General features: G+C 43.8%; 1 protein-coding gene and 1 non-coding gene across 21 annotated transcripts in view; one reads left to right on the top strand and one right to left on the bottom strand.

Moving 5' to 3' along the window:
• Nucleotides 1–22,900, top strand: part of DLGAP1 (DLG associated protein 1) — a 782,615-nt gene that overhangs the window by 584,842 nt on the left and 174,873 nt on the right. The window lies entirely within an intron of this gene.
• LOC112444256 (small nucleolar RNA SNORA70) lies at nt 20,419–20,547 on the bottom strand. Its single transcript, XR_003032508.1, has one exon. It is a non-coding gene; the product is annotated as a small nucleolar RNA SNORA70 (small nucleolar RNA).

The raw sequence follows: 22,900 nt of genomic DNA, 5'->3' as shown, positions 1-22,900 counted from the left end.
GCAGCAGCTGGAAGTGGGCGTGCTGAAGAGCAGCCCGGGGGCAGGAGGGGACCCCGGTCATTAAGGAGCCTAATCACGGAACACAGTGACACTGTGGGTGGGCTGCTGCTGATTGGGAGAAAATATCTTCATCATTTGGACACCTGAACAGAGAAGTAAAAATAGAAATCCCCAGGATTTTTTTAAAAAATAAGACACACACACACAGGAAGCAGACCCAAATCCTTCCTGAGACTAGAGCAGCTTGAGAGGGGGAAAGAAGAAGAAAATGGAGCAGCTACTCTGATAGAATAAAGAACTGGGGAAGAGGATAGTGAACTATTCCATGAAGCCCAGGTTGCTAGGGCCCAGAGACCCAGCGCCCGGGAGCTGGAGGAGGAAGCAGCCCAGGTCAGGCATCTCGCTCTAGTGCCTGAAACCCTGGACCCAGCCCCCTCCAGGAACCCCTTGCCCTGGCGACCAGGGATGCACTATAACTTAGAAAGTCACACTTCTCCCTTCATGCACCTCTCCCCTTACACACGTGTGTGCAGCCATACACACAAACACTGTCTCTTTCCACTCCAGTCTTCCAAATGACCCTCTGCTGTGGATTAAAGACCACATACTCAATATTTTGAAATTACGGGGTTTTGAACACTCAAAATCTGCTAGGGAAAGAAATGAAGCCCATCAGGAAGTCTCCCGGGCAGAAATAACTTTGTGTGCATGCTCACTTGCTAAGTTGTGTCCGACTCTATAGCCCACCAGGCTCCTCTATCCATGGGATTTCCCAGGCAAGAATACTGGAGTGTGTTGCCATTTCCTTCTCCAGGGGATCTTCCCGAACCAGGGATCAAACCTGCATCTGCTGCCTTGGCAGGTGGGTTCTTTACCACTGAGTCATCAGGGAAGCCCTGGAAATAATCTTAACTCAGTGCTTAACCAAGTGACTTATTTATGTTTTTTTTAATGGGAGTATAGTTGCTTTACAGTGTTGTGTTAGTTTCTGCTATACAATAGAGTGAATCAGCTAGACATACACATATACCCCCTCTCTTTTGGATTTCCTTCCCATTTAAGTCACCAGAGAGCACTGAGCAGAGTTCCCTGTGCTAGACAGTAGGTTCTCATTAGTTGTCTCTTGTATACATAGGATCAGAAGTATATGCATGTCACCCCTCATCTCCCAATTCACCCCATCGCTCCCTTCCCTCTTTGGCATCCATACATTTGTTCTCTATGTCTATAGTGACTTTACATATGAGGACACACAGAATTCCCGCCAGCATCACCACCCCTTCCAGAAATCGCCTCAGGATCCACAGTAAGGGGAAAGCCCTATATTCATAAGTAAGAAACTTCAAAAGGATCTTACTTTCTTTTTATTACAGCCTTATTGAGATAAAATGTACATACCATGTATTTCACCCGTTTACTGTGGTCAGTAAAATGGCTGTTAGCATCTTCACAGTCAAGCAAACACCACCACAATCAATCTTAAAACATATTTATCACCTCCAAAACTCCTATGCCTCTTTTCCTATGTCCCCTCACCCCCTCCTCCAGCCCTAGACAACCCTCAATCTACTTTCTGTCTCTATGGACGCATCTCTTCTGGATACTTATTTCATAAATATGGTCCTTTGTGGTTGACTTAGCGTGTTTCCAAGGCTAATCCATGTTGTAGCATGTGTAACCACTTCATTTCTTTTTAGGGCTTAATAATATTCTGTTGTATGGATGTACCATGCTTTATTTATCCCTTCATCAGCTGATGGACATTTGGGTTGTTCCCAGGTGCTGACTATGATGAATAAAGCTGCCATGAACTATCTGGCATGTTTTTATGAGTACAGACCCAGGAGTGGTCTTGCTGGGTGATATGACAACTCAATCTTTAAATTTTGACGAACTGCCAGACTGTTTTCCAAAGTGCTTGCACCGTTTTACGTTCCCACCACACGTGGTGGCTCCAGCCTTGTTATTACCTATATTATTGGTTATAGCCATGCTAGTGGATGCGAAGTGATATTTCATTGTGGTTTTGACTTGCATTTTAAGATAGCTAATGATACTGAGCATCTTTTCCAGGGCTTATTGGTCACTTGTATATCTTCTTTGGAGAACTATCTATTCAGAACCTTAACTCATTTTTAAGTGGGTTATTTGTCTTTTTATTATTGAGTTGGTTGTAGCAGTTCTTATAGAGGTAAGTTCCTCATCAGAAATGTGCAAAAATGTTTAGCCCGTTCTGTGAGTTTTCCTTTCATTTTCATGATGGTGTTCTTAGAATTGCAAATGCTTTTAATGTTGATGAAGTCCAATTTATCTGTGTTTTCTTTAGTTTCTATCTTCATTACTGCAGCTTTTTGTAAGTTTTGAAACTGGGAAATGTGAGCCCTCCAATTTTGTTCTTTTTAAAGATGGTTTTGGCTATTCTGGATCCCTTGGATTTCCATGGGAATTTTAGGATCAGCTTGTCAATTTCTGCAAAGAAGTCAGCTTGGCTTTTGATACGGATTGCACTGAATCTGTAGATCAGTTTGAAGAGGACTGTCATCTTACCTGGAGAAGGAAATGGCAACCCACTCCAGTGTTCTTGCCTGGAGAATCCCAGGGACGGGGGAGCCTGGTGGGCTGCCATCTAAGGGGTCTCACAGAGTCGGACACGACTGAAGCGACTTAGCAGCAGCAGTCATCTTACAATATTAAGTCTCCCAATAAGTGATCATTTACTTAGGTCTTTCCATTTATTTAGGTCTTCTTTAATTTGCTTCAGTGACTTTGTAGTTTTGTGATTTTCAGAGTAAAAGTTTTGCACATCTTTTGTCAAATATAGACCTAAGGATTTTATTCTTTTTGATGCTACTGTAAATAGAGTTGTTTCCATAATTTAATTTTCACTTTGTTCACAGCTAGGATGTAGAAATCAAATTGATTTTTATATATTGATCTTATATCCTGCAATCTTTCTGAAAAAAACAAACTGGGATTAAAATACACAATTTTTAAAAACAACATGGGTTACAATAAAAGAGGTCAAGAACATTTTATAGGAAATTATTCAATTATAAGTTTGAAAAGAAGGGAGGTCCTGTTCCTGTTTAGGGGAATAAAGATAAACAGGACACTCAAGGTCTGTAAAGAGGTTGGAGAGTTTGTCAGAGGAGTAAAACCACTGCAGTGGTTTTGTTAGCTGAGATTTTAACTTTCAGAATATTTAACATAAAGCTCTCTTGACTTGGAAGGGGCTCATTTCCTTGTCACCTCAACACCCACACTTTGCATAAGCCAAGCTTGCAGACAGACTTAGCAGCATCTTTGGGGCTTCCCTGGTAGCTCAGGTGGTAAAGAATCTACCTGCAATGCAGAAGACCTGGGTTCAATCCCTGGGTCAGGAAGACTCCCTGGAGAAGGAAATGGCAGCTTACTCCAGTATCCTTGCCTGGGAAATCCTATGGACAGAGGAGCCTGGCAGGCTACAGTCCATGGGATCGCAAAGAGTCAGACACAACTGAGCTGCAAACACTCTCACTTTCATTTAGCATCCTTGGGAAGAGGCCACCTTTCAGAGGTACAGTCACATAAGTAATTTAATGACCCCAAGAAAGGCAAGGTTGGCTGGACCTTCGTGAGTCATTGCCAGTGTTTTCTTCTTTCTCAAAATCAAGCTAGGCCATTAAAGGGATTCTTGGGCTTTGCCACCTTCTCCCCAAGTTGTCTAACACATGGGCCATAAACACTAGCAGAGTCCCTTTTTGCATGACTTGTTTGGTCCAGTTAGGTTTGTACCTAACATTTCATAATAAATTCTTGAAGCAAAAGTGAATTTTAATGACCCTAAGGCATCCTTTTCACTTCCCAACCAAGACGGTTATTGAGAACAGTTTGGGATACAGAAATTCTATCCAGAAATCTCCTGTACAGGTTTTAAAAAAAATAAATAAGCAACAGTAACAACAACAATAGCTGTATTTTAATAAAATAAGTCATGTGATTTCATACTGTGCACACAGATGAGCGGCAGGTGAGTCAATCAACTAGTCAAAAAAAAAGATATAAATTTACTGAGTTTTTAAGAATTTGGACATAAATAATCTTATATTTTAAAATTTCTACACTACTTAATGATATGTAATCAGCAAACATGGTTTAAAACTGTAAATAAAAATTTTAAATGCCCTTTGAAAATATACATATGTTCTTTGCCCCCAGTGGGTCCACTTATAGATGTGTGTGCTGTAGTCAGTCTTGTCTAAGGACTCAGATATATATGATCAAGGGTAAAAAATGTTAAATCTGCCTAAACATCCATTAATAGTAATAAACTATGGGATACTTTGCAATTATTAACAGTGACAGCCTCCAAAAGAACTGACCCCCCAAAACTATAGAAGATAAATTATTCATTGAGAAAAGCAAAATATATAATATCACATATATATATGTATACGGTATCTCACGCTTTAAAAAAATCACATATTAAAAAAATAAATATGTCTTTATAAAAATATTGATATGTGAATATAAAAGAGAAAAATACATGGAAGGATCTTGTGATAAGCAGAATACCAGCCCTCAAAGATGTCCACACCCTAATCCCAGAGCCTGTGAATATGCTATGCTATTTGGCAAGAGAGAGTATAGGTTGCAGATGAAATTAAGGTTATTAACCAGCTGACTTTCAAATAGGGAGATTAAAAATAATTTATTTAAAAAGAGAAGTCCCTGATGATCCAGTAGCTAAGACTCCGTTCTTCCACTGCAGAAGGCATAGTTTTGCTCCCTGGTCAGGGAACTAAGTTCCCACGTGTTGTTTTTCAGTCACTAAGGTGTGTCCAACTTTGCAATGGTGTGGACTGTAACACTCCAGGCTTCCCTGTCCTTCCCTATCTCCTGGAGTTTGCTCAAATTCATAACCATTGAGTCAGTGATGACATCCAACCATCTCATCCTCTGCTGCCTTCTTCTTCTTTGGCCTTCAGTCTTTCCCAGCATCAGAGTCTTTTCCAATGAGTCAGCTCTTTGCATCGGGTGATCAAAGTATTGGAGCTTCAGCATCAGTCTTCCAGTGAATATTCACAGTTGATTTCCTTTAGGATTGACTGGTTTGATCTTGCAGTCCAAGGAACTCTCAAGAGTCTTCTCCAGCATAATTCAAAAGCATCAATTCTTCAGCACTTAGCGTTCTTTATGGTCCAACTGTCACATCCATACATGGCTACTGGGAAAACCATAGCTTTGACTAGACGGACCTTTGTCAGCAAAGTGATGACTTTGCTTTCACTGTGTGCCCAAAGAAAAGAAGAAAGAAAGAAAGTGTGCACTATTATAAGGATGTTGAGGAGGAAAAGATAGCTTCCATCTGTTTGCAAGAGAGCAAGGTTCCTGGAGGAGGTGCAATTTAAACTGGATCTTAAATAAATGTAATATTGACAAGCAAAGAGAGAGGAGGGGGTCTCCTGTACTGCAGGCAGATTCTTTACCAGCTGAGCTACCAGGGAAGCCCCAAACAAATAGAATATTAACAAGCAAAGTGAGAGGAGGCAATGAAAATGAAGAGGCTACATTTAGAACACAGGGATGGTCCAAGTACAGGAAAAGACCCTTGAGCTTAATTTGCATGATACTCAGTAGAGCAGTTGGCCTCACCGTCCACGAGAGTATTAATCCCGATCCCAGAGGCTTGGATGGATTCTTGTGGGTTTGGGCTTCATTTGGTAGGTGATGGAAACCTATGAAGGTTTTGGCACTATGGAAAAAACTGATTGTGTTACTTTTTCAGATTAGGGAGACAGACAGGAAGACCCCACCACGGCTAAGGCTCTGAGATTAGAACAGAAGAGGGCAAAGCGGAGAGAAATTTGGGAGCTGCTATAGAAGGCAGGGCAGGAAGACTTCACCACTCTGCAGCTGTGGGCTGGCAGGAGGAGGAAGCAGAGTAGCAAGAAATGTGGGGGTGAGGGCGGGTTGGGATAAACTGAGTTTGAGATGCCAGTGGATTCTCTTTTTTTTTGGGGGGGGGGGCAAGGGGCACACTGCATGGCATGTGGGATCTTAGTTCCCTGACCAGGGATCAAACCCATGCCTCCTGCATTGGAAGCGTGGAGTCTTAAACACTGGACCGCCTGGGAGTCTCCTGGGCAGGTGCTGGGTGACTTGTAAGGCTCCAGGACTGGGAGGTACCATGCAGAGTGGGCTCAGGGCCATAGCCAGAGCCTGCACAGCACAGCACCATCTGCGTCCCCACGGCAGGATCCACCTTTCTGTGACATCCTCATCCTTTCTCTTCACCTATCCACCTGCCCTCCCAGGGGACTTTCATCCCCAGCTCAGCGATCATTTGTTCTTTCCCAGAGCCACATTTAGCCTTTCTATTCACCAACATAGTGGTTCAGCTTCAGAAATTTTGCACTCTGTGTATTCTCAAGGGTGTGGTGTGTGTGTGTGTGTGTGTGTGTGTGTGTGTGTGTGTGTGTGTGTGTGTGTGTGTGTGTGTTCAGGCTCCGCCACTGCGCTCAGGTCTCTCTCTGTTAAGATTCTAATGAGAGATTCCCTGAGAGGAGCCCTGAGAAACCTGGGCCCACAGCCCACACTGTCAAGAAACCTGCCTTTACAGATGACTTAGATGCTTCCATCAGAAAGGTTCATCTTCCCGATACCTGCTAAAGTAAGAGGCATGACCTGATTTTTACGTGCATCATAAGAGGTAATTAGTTCAAAACCCCGATACGCACAATTAAATTTTTCTTTTATAGATACTAGGTCTGTCATCAGAAATTCATCTTGAGTGGGTCTTATTGGCAAACATGCAAAGTGAGGAGCTGACAAAAAGCAAAAACAAAAGAATGGGCCACTTGCTTTGGGAGGATTTGTTCTGCTTGGGTTCTACAGACACACACACATATGTCATTTCCCTGATCTCAGAAGATGATGTCCCCATCCCACAAATCCTACATTAGATCTGAAGAACTCGCCTCTCATCAACTTTTTCCTCTTTCATACCCAGGGGGTCAAAGGACCAACTATTGTTGGCTGAATTGTTCTATTCTATTGAAAGAAACAGTATGTAACATCAAATGCAAGGCATTTTTCTGACCTGATCTTGTGGATCCACTCAAACGCAGCACAGATTTGAAATACCTTTCAGAATCAAAACAGAAGGCTCTACCCCAGACACTCTTGAAATGACATTTACATCTCTCTCTTTTGTGTGTGTGTGTGTGTTTTTTCCAAGACTAGATGACCATAACAATGTTGTGTAAACAATCCCAAGTACAAATGCTGAAAATTGCTTTCTTTCCCTTATTTCGATATGAAACAATAGCCAACAGGACTCGAGGGGATTTATTTTTACAATATGAGCATGTACACCCCTGTTCACCCCTCCCCCAGCCATGTATGCAGATTTTCCACCACCACCATTTTTATGAAATTATCCATTTTTTTTCATCATATTCCCTTTAGTTTATTCCCTGAAATGATCACTTTGGAACACAGAAGTTGATATTAAAATCCCCCCTCCAACCCCGTGAGAGGGCTTCTCAGGTGGCACTAGTGGTAAAGAATCCACCTGCCAATGCAGGAGACACAAGAGATGCAGGTTTAATCCCTGGATCAGAAAGATCCCCTAAAGAAGGGAATGGCTACCCGCTCTGGTATTCTTGCCTGGAGAATTCCATGGACAGAGGAGCCTGGTGGGCTACAGTCCATGGGGCCACAAAGAGTTGGACACGACTGAGAGACTGAGAACATTATTTGGGTGAGAAGCTCCCAGTCGCTAGGGAATATTTCAGAATTTCCCACTGAACATCCATGTTAAATCCCTACTCCCACTCTGCCAATACCCTGTCCCATATATGGATGGATATTTAAAGAGAAACTTTGAACCATCATTGAAAAACAATACAGGTTTTTAAAATGTAGAAAGTGATTTTATAAACATGCATTTAAAATAATTTTCCCAAGGATCTCTTTGAATTGGCTTCTTAAAATGGCAACTAAGCAAATGTTACATAATTTCCCCCTTTATCATATTCAGGGTTAGAGAAATAGTGTGATGTCGCTGAAGAAACATGCTGGCAGTGAGGCAGGGGAGGGGCGGTAAGTTAGAAGAGCACTTTCACTTTTAGACTGTGATGGAGAGTCAGCTTAGCCCCCAAGAGTGGCCAAGGTCCCGAAGCAAAGAAGCCAAGAATTGGGTGGGTGTGAAGGTAATCATGTGTTTTCTTCTCCGGGAGGGCAGGCTGAGGCTCACTGTAACACAGTGAGACCAAAAACCACGAGACCGGTGAATTTCTGAGCATTCATTTCCTCTGGGCTCTGCTAACACAAATGCAATACTATGCACCCCTTCTGACCTTCTAGAACTGAGTTCCCTGGAGACAGAGAGCTCCAGATGGTGGTGATGAGAGAGAGAACCTTCAAAAGCAAAATTAACTTCTCCTTTAAAATTAGCCACACATGCTCTTCTCAATTTCCAGGGATTTGCATTCCCCTTTGAATGTAATGTTATTAATATATTCAGGGAACGATCTGTTATCCAGAGGCTGATGATCTGGTACAGGAATGAGACAAACTTTCCATTCTCCTCCCTCTCTTTGTGGGTTTCCCAGGTGGTATTAGTGATAAAGAACCTGCCTGCTAAGGCAGGAAATGCAAGAGACGCAGGTTCGATTCCAGGATTGGGAAGATCCCCTGAAGGAGGGCATGGCAACCCACTCCAGTATTCTTGCCTGGAGAATCCCATCGACACAGAAGCCTGGTGGGCTACAGTCCATAGAGTCACAAGGAGTCAAACATGACTGAAGCAACTTCGCACAGATGCCTCTCTTTTCACTCTGCCTGATCACTGGTCATTAAATTGTGCACTGATAGGAAAGACAAACAGGGTGACAGTTGTTGGAGGTTTGGGGTCAGCAAAATGGGTGGTGAACTGAGCACCAGTTCTGGATTCTGAGAACATGGGTTCAAGTGCGTACCAGATCTAGACCAGGAGTGTGATGGCCAGAGGTCAGGTGCCGGGGACCAGCCCCGGCTGATCCAGGGTATTTGAAGCGGGGACGGCGTCGGCGACCTATTTATTTAAATATTTTATCAAAGATATAAAGAGTAATAGAATGAGGATAGCTCAGTAGCAAAATTCAGCGGAGAAAAGAGGCTGAGTAGCTTGGTTTACGCGGGAGACCAATAAAACTTCAAGACAAGAAGTCTGCACCACTTACATAGGCCGCAGGCGTCCTTCCGTTCTCCCGAAGGAGAGGAGACACGGAGGCCTCCCCGGTCGGATCTTAGAAGCCCAGGCATAATTAGCAAGCATGGCGGGTTTCGCGCTCCAGATGGAGATTCAGCCAGAATTTGAGGGAGAGAGCGACATGGGGAGACCAAGTTTAGGTAAACAAGGCCTGCACTTTATTTTCCAAAGTAGTTTTTATACCTTAAGTTGTGCATAGAGGATAATGGGGGAAGGGGTGAAGTCATGCAAGGACAGCAGTTCCTGGTCCTAATCGAAGCCAGGCTTTCAAACTTATCATATGCAAAAGTTCAGGTGAATTACATCATCTTCTGGCCAGGAGGCCTGTTAACATTTTAAGAAACTTATCTTTCTCTAAAGGTGATTATTCCAAAGTCAGGCACCAGCCTCCAAAAAAGCACTGGACAAAGTTGCATTCCTATAGGGCAAAGGTGAGGTGGGCTAAATCAAGAAAAGAATTAACTCAAGGGTCCAAGGTTACAAACATTGAGGCTACTACTTACGTTTCTATACACCCACTATATCAATCAATACACTGCCAAGGACACAGTAGGTAAAGAGTATGGAGACTTAGCAGCAAACATTGGCCCAATAAGTGAAAAACCCTTCACCAATACAATTTCTAATCAATCTTTTAACTACTCAAAGAAATCTGTGTTTAGACAGTTTAGAACATCTCCTGCCTCTCACAGTTGGGAGGCTCTGAACAATCACATATGGCCGGAAAAACCTATTCAGGCAGGCTAGAGGATTTCCAAAGGAGTTTGTAGGTTAAACACTGTCACACCCAGGAATTATTAACTGGAGCTGTAAGCTAATTCTTTTTTCAGAGAGAGGTAGTGGGGGACAGCCCCCGTAAAGTCAGAGGTGTAGGTGAAAGCACAAAGCAGAAAGTAGGCAGACTCTGGTTTTGGGGGTAGATGCTCGAGAATTTCCAGGGGGCCTCCTGAGGCTCAATCCCACCTTTGCGTATGCTGAGCCTCTTCCTCATGACCTTTGCCATGGGCGGAGCTCGCTCCCCGCAGTCAGGCTCACCCTGGATTGAAACCTTGAAAGCTCTACAACTGTGTGACCATGGACGTGTGAATTCACTTCACTGCATGTCGATTCATTGAGCTGGGAATGACTGTAATACCTGTGTTGGAGAATTGTTATGAATGATTCATATATAAAGCGTCCAACACAGGCTCCGTCGTCCCCTTCTCCTCCTGCCCCCAATCCCTCCCAGCATCAGAGTCTTTTCCAATGAGTCAACTCTTCGCATGAGGTGGCCAAAGTACTGGAGTTTCAGCTTTAGCATCGTTCCTTCCAAAGAAATCCCAGGGCTGAATATTACTCAGTCATAAAAAAGAAAAAAATACTGCCGTTTGCAGCAACAGGGATGGACCTAGAGATGATCTTACTAAGTGAAGTGAGTCAGAAATAAAAATACCATATGGTATCACTTAGATATGGAATCTAAAAAATGATACAAATGAACTTACCTAAAAACTGAAATAGATTCACAGACATAGAAAACAAACTTAATCGTTACCAAAAGGGACAGTGAGGGGGAGGGGAGATATGAATTAGGAGTTTGCGATTAATATATACACACAAATAGGGAAACAAGGACCTACTCAATATCTTCTAATAACGTGTAATGGAAAATAATCTGAATTTTATACTCACACACACACACACATATAGTTGGTCAGGAAGATCCCCTGGAGGAGGGCATGGCAACCCACTCCTGTAGTCTTGCCTGGAGAATCCCATGGACAGAGGAGCCTGGTGGGCTATAGTCCATGGGGTCGAAAAGAGTTGGACATGACTGAATTAGCATACATGCACACATACATATAGTTAGATATAGATATCTGAATCACTTTGTTGTACACTTGAAAGTAACTCAATATTATACATTAACTATACTTCAGTTTTAAAAAACAGGGGGTCAGAAGAACAAGAAATCTCACACACTACTTTGGGCAATGATTAGCATCACCCACTAGAGCTGATGAGCTCTATCAGGAAAGAACCCCAGCCTCATAGACAAGCAAGGGATAATAAGACCCCAAAGGAGATGCCCGGGTGACGAGCAGAGCAGGGCTGCCACACCCACAGTAGCCAGAAGTGGTCTATGAGATGTGATAAATCACAGCAACACAGTTTATTACCCGCAGCACAGCAGCCAGCAGGAACGTCAAACGGTCGTGCTGGCTCCTGTGCTCCCGAGCCCACTGGGCAACGTGGTGGGTCCAGATGAAAGCTGGTCACTCGGCAGGTTGCTCTGCGTTTGAGGGACGTGGGACCCGGGGCTCAGCACCTTTGGAAGGAAGCGGCAAACAAGCCAGTCCCCTGCTGCCCCTGAGGAGCAAGCAGTAACCACACCATGCTCGCCTGGACCTGCCTTGTCTGTGTGAACTGCTACGGAACTGCCCCGTATCAGGGATGGATGTGGCTTGACGTCTGCACCCTTGGGAAAGACATGCAGGGGTTCTTGGGGCCCAGGGTGAACTGTCCCTTCCCCTAAAAGGCAAAGCTTGTGAGCCAGTCATTACAGTAATTATTCCAACCCAGTGTATAATATATATACACAACCGAAATGCAAGCCCATGCCACCAAAAGACATACAAGTAATTCATAGCAGTATACTTTTAACAGCCCCAAAGTGCAACTGTCCTTCGACAATAGAATAGATAAATGAGAGGACGGGCAGACAATGGAGCACTTACACCAGTTAAGTAAACAACAGCTGTGCCAAAGCACTAGGAAGACGCTCCTACACGTCATGTTGCGTGAAGGACCCAGACACACAAAAGGACACACCCTTTATGATCCCACTTACCTGAGTTAAAAGCAAGCTGAACAAATCCGGGGGTGAAATGCGAGGAGGGCAGGAACCTTTGGGGAAGAGAGGTAATGGGGATTGGCAGCGAGCCTCTGGGACACTCATCATGTTCTTTTCCTTGATGGGGGTGGGGTGGGGGAGGCTCCTTGGGACAAGGCAATGGCAACCCACTCCAGTATTCTTGCCTGGAAAATCCCATAGACAGAGGAGCCTGGCAGGCTACAGCCCATGGGTCGCAAAGAGTCGGGACATGACTGAGTACACAGCAACCAGTTGTAAACTTATATGCTTTTTTGCATATATCTTATATTTCAATAGAACAGTTTTTTAATGAATTTTTCTTTTTTATATTTCTTTCTTTGGTTTTTAAATTCACTTTTAATTGGAGGATAATAGCTTTACAATGTTGTATTCATTTCTGCCATACAATAACGTGAGTCAGCTATATGTATAGATATATCCCCTCCCTCCTAAACCTCCCTCCCACCCCCTACCCCATCCCACCTTTCTAGGTCATCACAGAGCCCCGGATTGAGCTCCCTGTGTTATACAGCAGCTTCCCACTAGCTCTTTTATGTACGGTAACATATATGTTTCAATGCTAATCTCTCAGTTGATTCCAAAAACAGTTTAAGAAGTTGGGCCAAGTAGAAAGAATGGAATGATTGGCCCACGGCCACCATCCCTTTAATGATGAGCGTTCCTGCCAGCAGCGAGAGGAAAAGCGGCAATTGGCAGGTCTGCTCTTCTAGAGGGGACAGCATCGCAGATAGAGCCGCCTAAGTGACCCTCAAACAGGCGACATCACCGACATTCCATGACATTCCAGATAACAATGAGACCACAAATGACTTTCAGAACTCTTGCTTCTAAGAACCTGCAATTACCACAAATCCTATCACTGACCCTCACATATTCTTCCTGATCAGCTACCTTGTCACAAGGAGGAAAAGGAAGATGAGGCTTTGGGTGCCTGGCAGGTTGAGCATGGCCCTGGTTTTCATTAGGTTCACGTGGGAGATCTGAGCTGCTTGTACCTGATCACACGCCCATAGGAAGATGCTGGCACAGAGTTACAGGAACAGCGTATGGACGCAACTGAAGCCCCAAATTTGGCAATGGCTGCAGAACTTTCCTCAGACAGCTGCTGAAAATTATTTCTGATAGTAGGAGGGTGGAGGTGGGGTACCAGCTGCTGGGAGATGGAGGTGGGGGGTGGGAGGTAAGCAGCCCTAATTTGGGGGTAGAAAGAAGTCTTCTATCTCAGCTTGGATTCCCAATAACAGAAAAATGTATTTTGGTTCTTTTTTGTTACTTTTTAACTCGGCAATTTATAGCTTCTAACATCTGACTGTCAAGCTACACAGACATATTAGCAGAGTGTGAATCTATTTTCCTCTTTAATTTGTTTGCATTAATGTAGAACCAGCCTCTGGTATTCCCAGAACAGAGTGGAATGTATTTACTGATATATAGCATATAATATCAGTTAACAAATAATATTTAGCAATCAATTGAAATGAATTTGGCTAGATATTTTTATCAGTAGGGGAAGAAGTTATTCAAGAGATCTGCAGCTAGTTAATAAGAATGTGCACCATCAGATCTGACCTTCACCACTAATCTTCTAATCTGAAAGTAAACAGGAGAGCTGGCATCATCGATCCAAATTGTCAGAATAGAATTGTACTAGAAACCCAGCTTAATCATTTCTGGTAGAAATCCTTATCCTGATATTTATCATCCAAGGCTCAGAAAGTGAAGAATCTACTGTCAGTGCAGGAGCCACAGGAGACTCGGGTTCAATCCCTTAGGCAGGAAGATCCCCTGGAAGAGGAAATGACAACCCACTCCAGTATTCTTGCCTGGGAAATCCCAGGGACAGAGGATCCTGATGGGCTACAGTCCATGGGGTCCCAAAGAGTCGGACACGACTGAGCGATGGAATCATACCATGCATGTGTGTGTGTGTGTGTGTTTGCTGCACCCACAGCATACAGGATCTTAGTTCCCCAACCAGGGATCAAACCCACACCCGCTGCAGTGGAAGAACAATGTTCATCACTTGACCACCATGGGAGTCCCTATCATCAAGACTTTCGTTGTCCAACTACTTGTCTGTTTCCACTTACGGCTATGGGCTTCCTTAGGCCAATGACTTCTTTATGTATCACAGGCTCAAGCATAGTACCTGGCACACAGCCAGAAGGCAACGCATTTTGTTGAATGAACAAATTAACTTGCATGATTGGTATAATGGAGAGAGAACAGAAGTGCTTATTGATCGACTCGGCCCACCTGCCCGAGGTTCTCTCATCAGCTAGTTTGACCATCAGTGATCTTTGCCAGGGCTTAGAACACAATGATCTCATTTCCAGGCTTTTTCATCCTTTTTGTTTTTCAAAGTAGATTTTATCTTTTTAGAGTAATTTTATATTTACAGCAAAATTGAGTGGAAAGTAGAGATTTCCATTACACTCCCTGCTTCCACATGCACAGACTCCCCCATTATCAACATCCCCCACCAAAGAGGTACATTTGTGACAACTGATAGACCTATACTGACACACCAGTATCACCCAAAGCCCATAGTTTACATTACAGTTCACTCCTTTGCACATTCTATGATTTGTGACAAAATTACAGTAATCCACCTCTGTCGTGTCAGAACAGCTTCTGAGCCCTAGAAATCCTCTGTGCTCTGCCCCTTCATCCCTCACTTTCCTCAAACCCTGGTCACTATGGATCTTTTCACTGTCTGCATAATTTTGCCTTTTCCAGAATGTCATAGAGTTGGAATCATACAGTATGTGAAAATGAAAGTGAAGTCACTCAGTCGTGTCTGACTCTTTGCAACCCCATGGACTGTAACCTACTAGGCTCCTCTGTCCATGGGATTTTCCAGGCAAGAATACTGGAGTGGGTTGCCATTTCCTTCTCCAGGAGATCTTCCAAACGCAGGGATTGAACCTGGGTCTCCCACATTGTAGGCAGACGCTTTATCATCTGAGCCACTAGGAAAGTCCAAGAGTTGGCTTCCTTCACTTTGTAATATGTATTTAAGGTTCCTTCTAGCTTTTCATGGCTTGATTGGTTTGGTTTTAGGGCTTTTTTTTTTTTTTTTTTTTTTGCTACAGCAGCAATATGTGAGATCTTAGTTCACCAACCAGGGATCAAACCCATGCCCCTAGCATTAGAAGCTCAGAGTCTTAACTGCTGGACCTCCGGGGAAGTCCCTTAAGATGACACTTCTGATGATCTCAATTAGTTCTCCTTATTTCTGGGAGAGAACCCACAAATTCATTGTTTCAGTTCTGACTGCAATTAAACTTATCAGGGGAGATCATGTCATATCCGGCATTATCATTTTTTTTTTCTTTTTTTGACCTCTCCCAGCTTCTTGCTTCATTAAGAGGGCAGATGACTTAAGATGGACTATTCTGATTTTTTTATGCTATGACTATCTCATAATCTAGCTCCAGATTCAGAGCACTCTTCACTACAAAGTTGGGCCTCTGCTTTAAAATAGTCTAGAACCATGACACTATAGTTCTATGGTGTAAGGGCTTCCCTTGTGGCTAAGATGGTGAAGAATCCGCCTGGAATGCAGGAGACCCAGGTTTGATTTCTGGGTCGGGAAGATCCCCTAGAGAAGGGAATGGCAACCCACACCAGTATTCTTCCCTGGAGAATCCCATGGACAGAGGAGCCTGGCGGGCTACAGTCCGTGGGGTTGCAGAGTCGGACACGACTATGTAACTAACATTTTCACTTTCATGACACCATAAAACTCCTAGAAGAGAACATAGGCAAAATACTGACATAAATCTGTACCAATGTTTTTTCAGGTCAGTCTCCCAAGGCAATAGAAATAAAAGCAAAAATAAGAGAATAGCATTGAAAGATGCATATGACCATGTGTAAAATAGATGACCAGTGCACATTAGATGCACGAAGCAGGGCACCCAAAGCTGGTGCTCTGGGACAACCCAGAGGGATGAGGTAGGGAGCAAGGTGGGAAGGGGATTCAGGATGGTAGGACACATGTATACCCATGGCTGTTTCATGTCAATGTATGGCAAAAACCACCACAATATTGTAAAGTAATTAGCCTCCAATTAAAATAAATAAATTAAAAAAAACAAGAGACATTACTTTGCCAACAAAGGTCCGTCTAGTCAAGGCTATAGTTTTTCTAGTGGTCTTGTATGGATGTGAGAGTTGGGCTGTGAAGAAAGCTGAGCGCCGAAGAATTGATGCTTTTGAACTGTGGTGTTGGAGAAGACTCTTGAGAGTCCCTTGGACTGCAAGGAGATCCAACCAATCCATTCTGAAGGAGATCAGTCCTGGGTGTTCTTTGGAAGGACTGATGCTAAAGCTGAAACTCCAGTACTGTGGCCACCTCATGTGAAGAGTTGACTCATTGGAAAAGACTCTGATGCTGGGAGGGATTGGGGGCAGGAGGAGAAGGGGATGACAGAGGATGAGATGGCTGGATGGCATCACTGACTCGATGGACATGAGTCTGAGTGACCTCCGGGAGTGGGTGATGGACAGGGAGGCCTGGCGTGCTGTGATTCATGGGGTCGCAAAGAGTCAGACACAACTGAACTGAGCGACTGAACTGAACTGAAAAAAAAAACAAACAAATGGGGACCTAATCAAACTTGTAAGCCTTTACACAGCAAAGGAAACCATAAAAAAAAATGAAAAGACAATCTACAAATGAGAGAAAATATTTGCAAATGATGTAACCAACAATGGCTTAATTTCCAAACAGCTCAAACAACCCAGTAACTACAACAACAAAAAGACCCAATCAAAAAATGGGCAGAGGATTTAAAGAGACATTTCTCCAGAGAAGACATACAAATGGACAACAGGCACATGAAAAGATGCTCAGCGTCGCTAATTATTAGAGAAATGCAAATCAAAATTACAATGAGGTACGACCTCACACTGGTCAGAATGACTATCATCAAAAAGTCTACAGATAACAAATGCTGGATAAGATGTGGAAAAAAGGGAACCCTCCTACACTGATGGTAGGAATGTAAATTGGTGCAGCCACTATGGAGAACAGTATGGAGATACCTCAAAAAAAGAAGATACTGTGGAAGTGGAAAGTCAGTTCCACCCTGAGTACCTCCCAGGATGGACAAACATACGGTGAACCTCAGATCTGTATGACGAGAAATCACATAAATATTACTTTTAAATGTGAGTGCCATTTAAAATGTGTAGACTTTTTGATGATGGCCATTCTGACCAGCGTGAAGTCATACCTCATTGTACATTTGTTCTGACTAGTGTGAGGTGGTACCTCCTTGTAGTTTTGATTTTATTCTCTAATAATTAGAAACACTGAGCATCTTTTTATGTGCCCGTTGGCCATCTGTATGTCTTCTTTGGAGAAATGTCTATTTAGGTCTTCTGTTCAGTTTTCAAATGTCTGTTTAGGTCTTCTGCCCATTTGCTTTCCTCATTAAGGACTCCTGGCACTTCTGCACTACATACTAAATAAGCAATGAATAACTTAGAAATGGAATCGAAGTCTAGTTTCACATACGCAAGTCCGACAGCCTCTCAGAACACCTGGGCAGCCCTTCACCCTCCTGCTAACTCTCAGCCAAGTGTCAATGTTGAGCAAGGTTTACTCTGCTAGGTTCTCTGCTGGGATGACTGCCAACAGGCAGAAAGAAATCATATTGGGGCAAAGATTAATATCTGACCCCCAGGTGAGATTACTTTTAGGTAATGAATCAGCATGATTTCTTTGAAATCAGCATAAATATGAGAGGGAACATCATTTACCATGAAAAACATTCACCAGGGAATTAGGAAAGTGACCTTTGGGTAAACTACTTAAACCGTCAGCTTCCATGTTACCATTTTTTAGAGCAAAGGCATGTTTATTTTAAATACCAACACTTTGCCCATGACCTTACCCCCAGTGGGTCACTGGAAGCTTTAAGAGGTGTGATGACCTGACATTCTCCAGCCTGGACTCCTCTCCCAGAACACACACGCACACCCGTCTCCTCTCTGATGCACGCACGCACGCACACACACACACACACCCATCTCCTCTCTGATGCCCTCTCCTGTGAGTCTCCTCTGTTTCTTCCCCTCTGGCCATGCTTCCCTCCCTGCAGCAGAGGGAGGCACACCCACATCAGGACACTTGCACCTGCCCTTCACCCAGCTCAGTGCTCCTTCCATGGTCATCACTCTACCCGGTCACTCAAGCCAGGAATCCACAGACTCTCCATCTATTTTCTGTCTCAGCCTTCACTTATATCCTTTATGCTAAGTTGCTTCAGTCGTGTCTGACTCTTTGTGATCCTATGGGCCATAGCCTGCCAGGCTTCTCTGTCCATGGGAGTCTCCAGGACACTGTGCACTATATCTTTCATAGCACATGTCATAGGACTTTTATTAGACTTCTCCCCTTGTTTGTTTGTTTTGTGCTCTGGCTTGTGCTCCCCCCAGGCCCCTAAATTATAAGCACCTTGAGGGTGAGAATTAGATTAACTTATTCCCTATTATCCTACCACCTAGTGTGGAAGGAATGATGCTAAAGCTGAAACTCCAGTACTTTGGCCACCTCATGGGGAGAGTTGACTCATTGGAAAAGACTCTGATGCTGGGAGGGATTGGGGGCAGGAGGAAAAGGTGACGACGGAGGATGAGATGGCTGGATGGCATCACTGACTCGATGGCCATGAGTCTGAGTGAACTCCAGGAGTTGTTGATGGACAGGGAGGCCTAACGTGACATGACTGAGCGACTGAACTGAACTGAACTGAGCACGGTACCTGATACCTAACAGGTACTCGATACATAATTGTTAAATACGTAAATGAATTTGGATAAATGACCTACTTGATCAGCCCACTGATTATGAGCAGAACTATACAGCTTCTCCATCACGTTGTGGTCGTGACAACAGGGAGGGAGGAGCACGTGGCACCTGTCACTAGGCAACAAGGCAAAGGGAGAGACAGAACATCTGGCACCCAAGGTGGTAGCCTGGAATCTGTGGGGAGGTGCCAAAGAGGACCAGTTTGGTGGAGCTTCCTCTGGAGCCTGAGTCTTAGCCAGGTGGCCCTCTGCTGCCCTTTCAAAAGCTAGATCATTCAGGGCCACCTACATAAGCCGCTCTCCACCTGGAAGAGATTCTTTGTGTTTCAAGGTGACTTCATGGGCCTGATAAGGTTTTTTCATTGTCAGTATCATTCAACAGGAAAATACCCTTTCCTGATAAAGAGAGAGACTTAGTAGAAATCCGAATGCTTTGACATTTTTAAGCCTGTGTTAAATTGAATTACTAATGTCTTTTGCAACTCCCGCTCAAAACTTTAGGATAAATGGACAAACTAAGTTCAGTTCAGCCCTAGTCGTGTCCAACTTTTTGTGACCCCATGGACTGCAGCATGCCAGGCTTCCCTGTCCATCACCAACTCCCAGAGCTTGCTTATACTCATGTCCATCGAGTTGGTAATGTCATCCAACCATCTCATCCTCTTTTGTCCCCTTCTCCTGCCTTCAGTCTTTCCCAGAATCAGGGTGTTTTCCAATGAGTAAGCACTTTGCATCAGGTGGCCAAAGTATTAGAGCTTCCACTTCAGCATCAGTCCTTCCAATGAATTTTTAGGACTGATTCCTTTAGGATTGACTGGTTTGATCTTCTTGCAGTCCAAGGGACAAACTAAATGCACAGATAATTTTTAACAGATGACACACAAAAGCCTCCACAAAGAGAGGTGTGTGTATGTGTCTTCTTTCCAGCATTTATAATTATTATACGTTCATGAACAAACTTAGGGTTACCTTAACCCTTAACATATTCATATTAACCTTAACATATTCATAGAGAAAGGACAGCAGCTTTTTTTGTTTGTTTACAAAAAACAAATGGTTTTTGTACTTATAGTAAAAGTAGAACTCATTGGTGGGCGTGACTAAGGAGAGAACGGCGCCAAGGCTCTCGTAAGTGCAGAGCCGTCATTTGTCCAGGGGCCATCACTAGGGATTATTTGACCTCACAGTCACTGGGGATGAGCCACTTTTCTGCCACTGTGCTTTTTTCAAACTCCTCCACATGAAACTTAGTAAATCCCCACTTCTTGGAGATGCGGATCTTCTGACTGCCAGGGAACTTGAACTTGGCCCTGCAGAGGGCCTCAGTCACATGCTCCTTGTTCTGCAAGTTGGTGCAGATAGACATAAAGAGTTGGCCGGTGTGGACCCTGGCTACTTCACCTTGGGGCTTTCCAAAGGCAACACACATACCTGTCTGGAGCCTAGACTGGGGCCAGCGTGCCAGTCATGAATGTCCACTGGAAAGGGCTGTCTCCAAGGTCCCTTAGGGCAGCCTGTGCAGACAACAGGCTGCATGTACTACCGAGGAGGCTGCTGTCTGCAGCCACTGCCCACCGGGTCCCAGGGGCAGAAGAGTACAGGGCTGGAAAAGCAGTTCATTTTTATAAAACCCTTCCAGATCAAGCCATTTTGATGGAAATTTCATATGCCATTCAAGGACGCTGCACTTTTGCCTGTTGAGATATTCTATATTTTTTCAGCTTTTTGACTTAGTAGTTGGAGATGTCAACCTCATTTATGGCATCTGGTATGTGCCCAGTCCCTCCTATGGCAGTATTCCTACTTTGATGGAGAAATGCTAGTCCTGATCAAAGTCAATTTGGGGTTCATTGAGAGGAAAGTCTCACCATTTTCTCATGTGACTTTTGTGTCTGCAATGCCTAACAAGCTAATGCCTAATCAGCTAATATTAGAAGACCTGTAAGGTAAGAGTCTACACAGAGAAATATCTTCAAATAGGCTGCTCTGTTTAAACTCACCTTTGGCTGAACTTTCTATTCACATTTTTTTCTTCATTGATCTTCATCATAAAAATGTTTCTAACTCAACATTAAAATAATCATTATGGAAGATCTTAATTAATAGTGAAATGTCATCATCATTGCAGATATTATCTGTTTGTGGTACCATATCACTCCTGAGTTTAATAAGAACATTAAAAATGTTATTCATTCAATGTGGAATCTTAGAAAATAATACAAACCAACTCATTTACAAAACAGACCAGATTCACAGACATAGAAAACAAACACAGTTAGCAAAGGGGAAAGGGGAGGGAGAGGGATAAATTAGGGGTAGGGGATTTATAGATCAGATCAGATCAGTCGCTCAGTCGTGTCCGACTCTTTGCGACCCTATGAATCGCAGCACGCCAGGCCTCCCTGTCCATCACCAACTCCCGGAGTTCACTGAGACTCACGTCCATCGAGTCAGTGATGCCATCCAGCCATCTCATCCTCTGTCGTCCCCTTCTCCTCCTGCCCCCAATCCCTCCCAGCATCAGAGTCTTTTCCAATGAGTCAACTCTTTGCATGAGGTGGCCAAAGTACTGGAGTTTCAGCTTCAGCATCATTCCCTCCAAAAATATCCCAGGGCTGATCTCCTTCAGAATGGATTGGTTGGATCTCCTTGCAGTCCAAGGGACTCTCAAGAGTCTTCTCCAACACCACAGTTCAAAAGCATCAATTCTTCAGCGCTCAGCCTTCTTCACAGTCCAACTCTCACATCCATACATGACCACAGGAAAAACCATAGCCTTGACTAGATGGACCTTTGTTGGCAAAGTAATGTCTCTGCTTTTGAATACACACCAATATATATAAAATAGATAACAAACAAGGATTTACTATATAGCACAAAGAACTATATTCAATATCTTATAATAACTTATAATGGAAAATAATCTGAAAAGGAATACATATATACATATAACTGAGTCACTTAAAAGTAACACAATATTGTAAGTCAACTGTAAGTTCAATTCTAAAAAATTTTTAAAATAGGACTTCCCTGGTGCTCCAGTGGATAAGAATCCACCTGCCAATACAGGGGACAATGTTTCAATCCCTGGTCTGGGAAGATTCCATTGCCTTGGGGCAGCTAAGCCTGTGCAAAACTACTGAGCCCATGCTCTAGAGTCGCACGACAAAACTCTAGCGCTGCAAGTAGCGAAGCCCGTGCACCTAAAGCTCGCGTGCTCCACAAGAGAAGTCGCCCCGGGGAGAAGCCCTCACACCACAGCTAGAGAGCAGCCCCCACTCGCCACGACTAGAGAAAGCCCACATGCAGCAACAAAGACACAGTGCAGCCAGAAATAAAGATAAAAAGAAAAGAAAAGAAACTGTTATTCATCCATAGCTGGATCATCTGCCTCTCTCGAATTCGCAACAGGGTACAGTGAACCTTGCTTCCACCACTGCCCACAAGCACCCTGGTGATCCACACCTGGTCTCTAAGGTACCCCCTCCGGCTGATGGCGCTGGCTGCCGAGGCTCCCTCCCCCACAGAACCAGGCCTCCCGAAGGAGGGACCTGGCAGCGGCCGCCTTCCAGGGGAACTGGCCAGTGAGGATGTGAATGGTTCTGGAAAACCCCAGTCTACTCTGTGGAAGCTTCTTCTCCAGCACTCAAACTCCAAGACTTGAAGTCATGTGTTAAACCACACTTCTAAAGTGTATTCTTTTAAGCATTCCAACATTTGCATCATCAATTTTCTAGACATAGAAGATAGACAAACCAGCATGAGTTTAATTCCACAAATTCCAAAATGCTTGAGTCTGACAGCACTATAATGCAGTAACTCATTTGTCTCCCAAATTGATAACTCCCTGGAGATATGTAAAGAAGCAAATGGATATGTGATTTTACCTATAGAACAGGGACATCAGAAAAACTCATCTAAATATGCCCTTCAGCCCACACCTTTGCACTGACTAGCAGTCCAACATC

This window comes from Bos taurus, chromosome 24 (assembly GCF_002263795.3).
Source record: "Bos taurus isolate L1 Dominette 01449 registration number 42190680 breed Hereford chromosome 24, ARS-UCD2.0, whole genome shotgun sequence".
In the NCBI taxonomy this organism is placed as follows: Eukaryota; Metazoa; Chordata; class Mammalia; order Artiodactyla; family Bovidae; genus Bos; species Bos taurus.
Note: the sequence above shows the minus strand (reverse complement) of the source record. Positions and strands in the feature narration are given on the sequence as shown.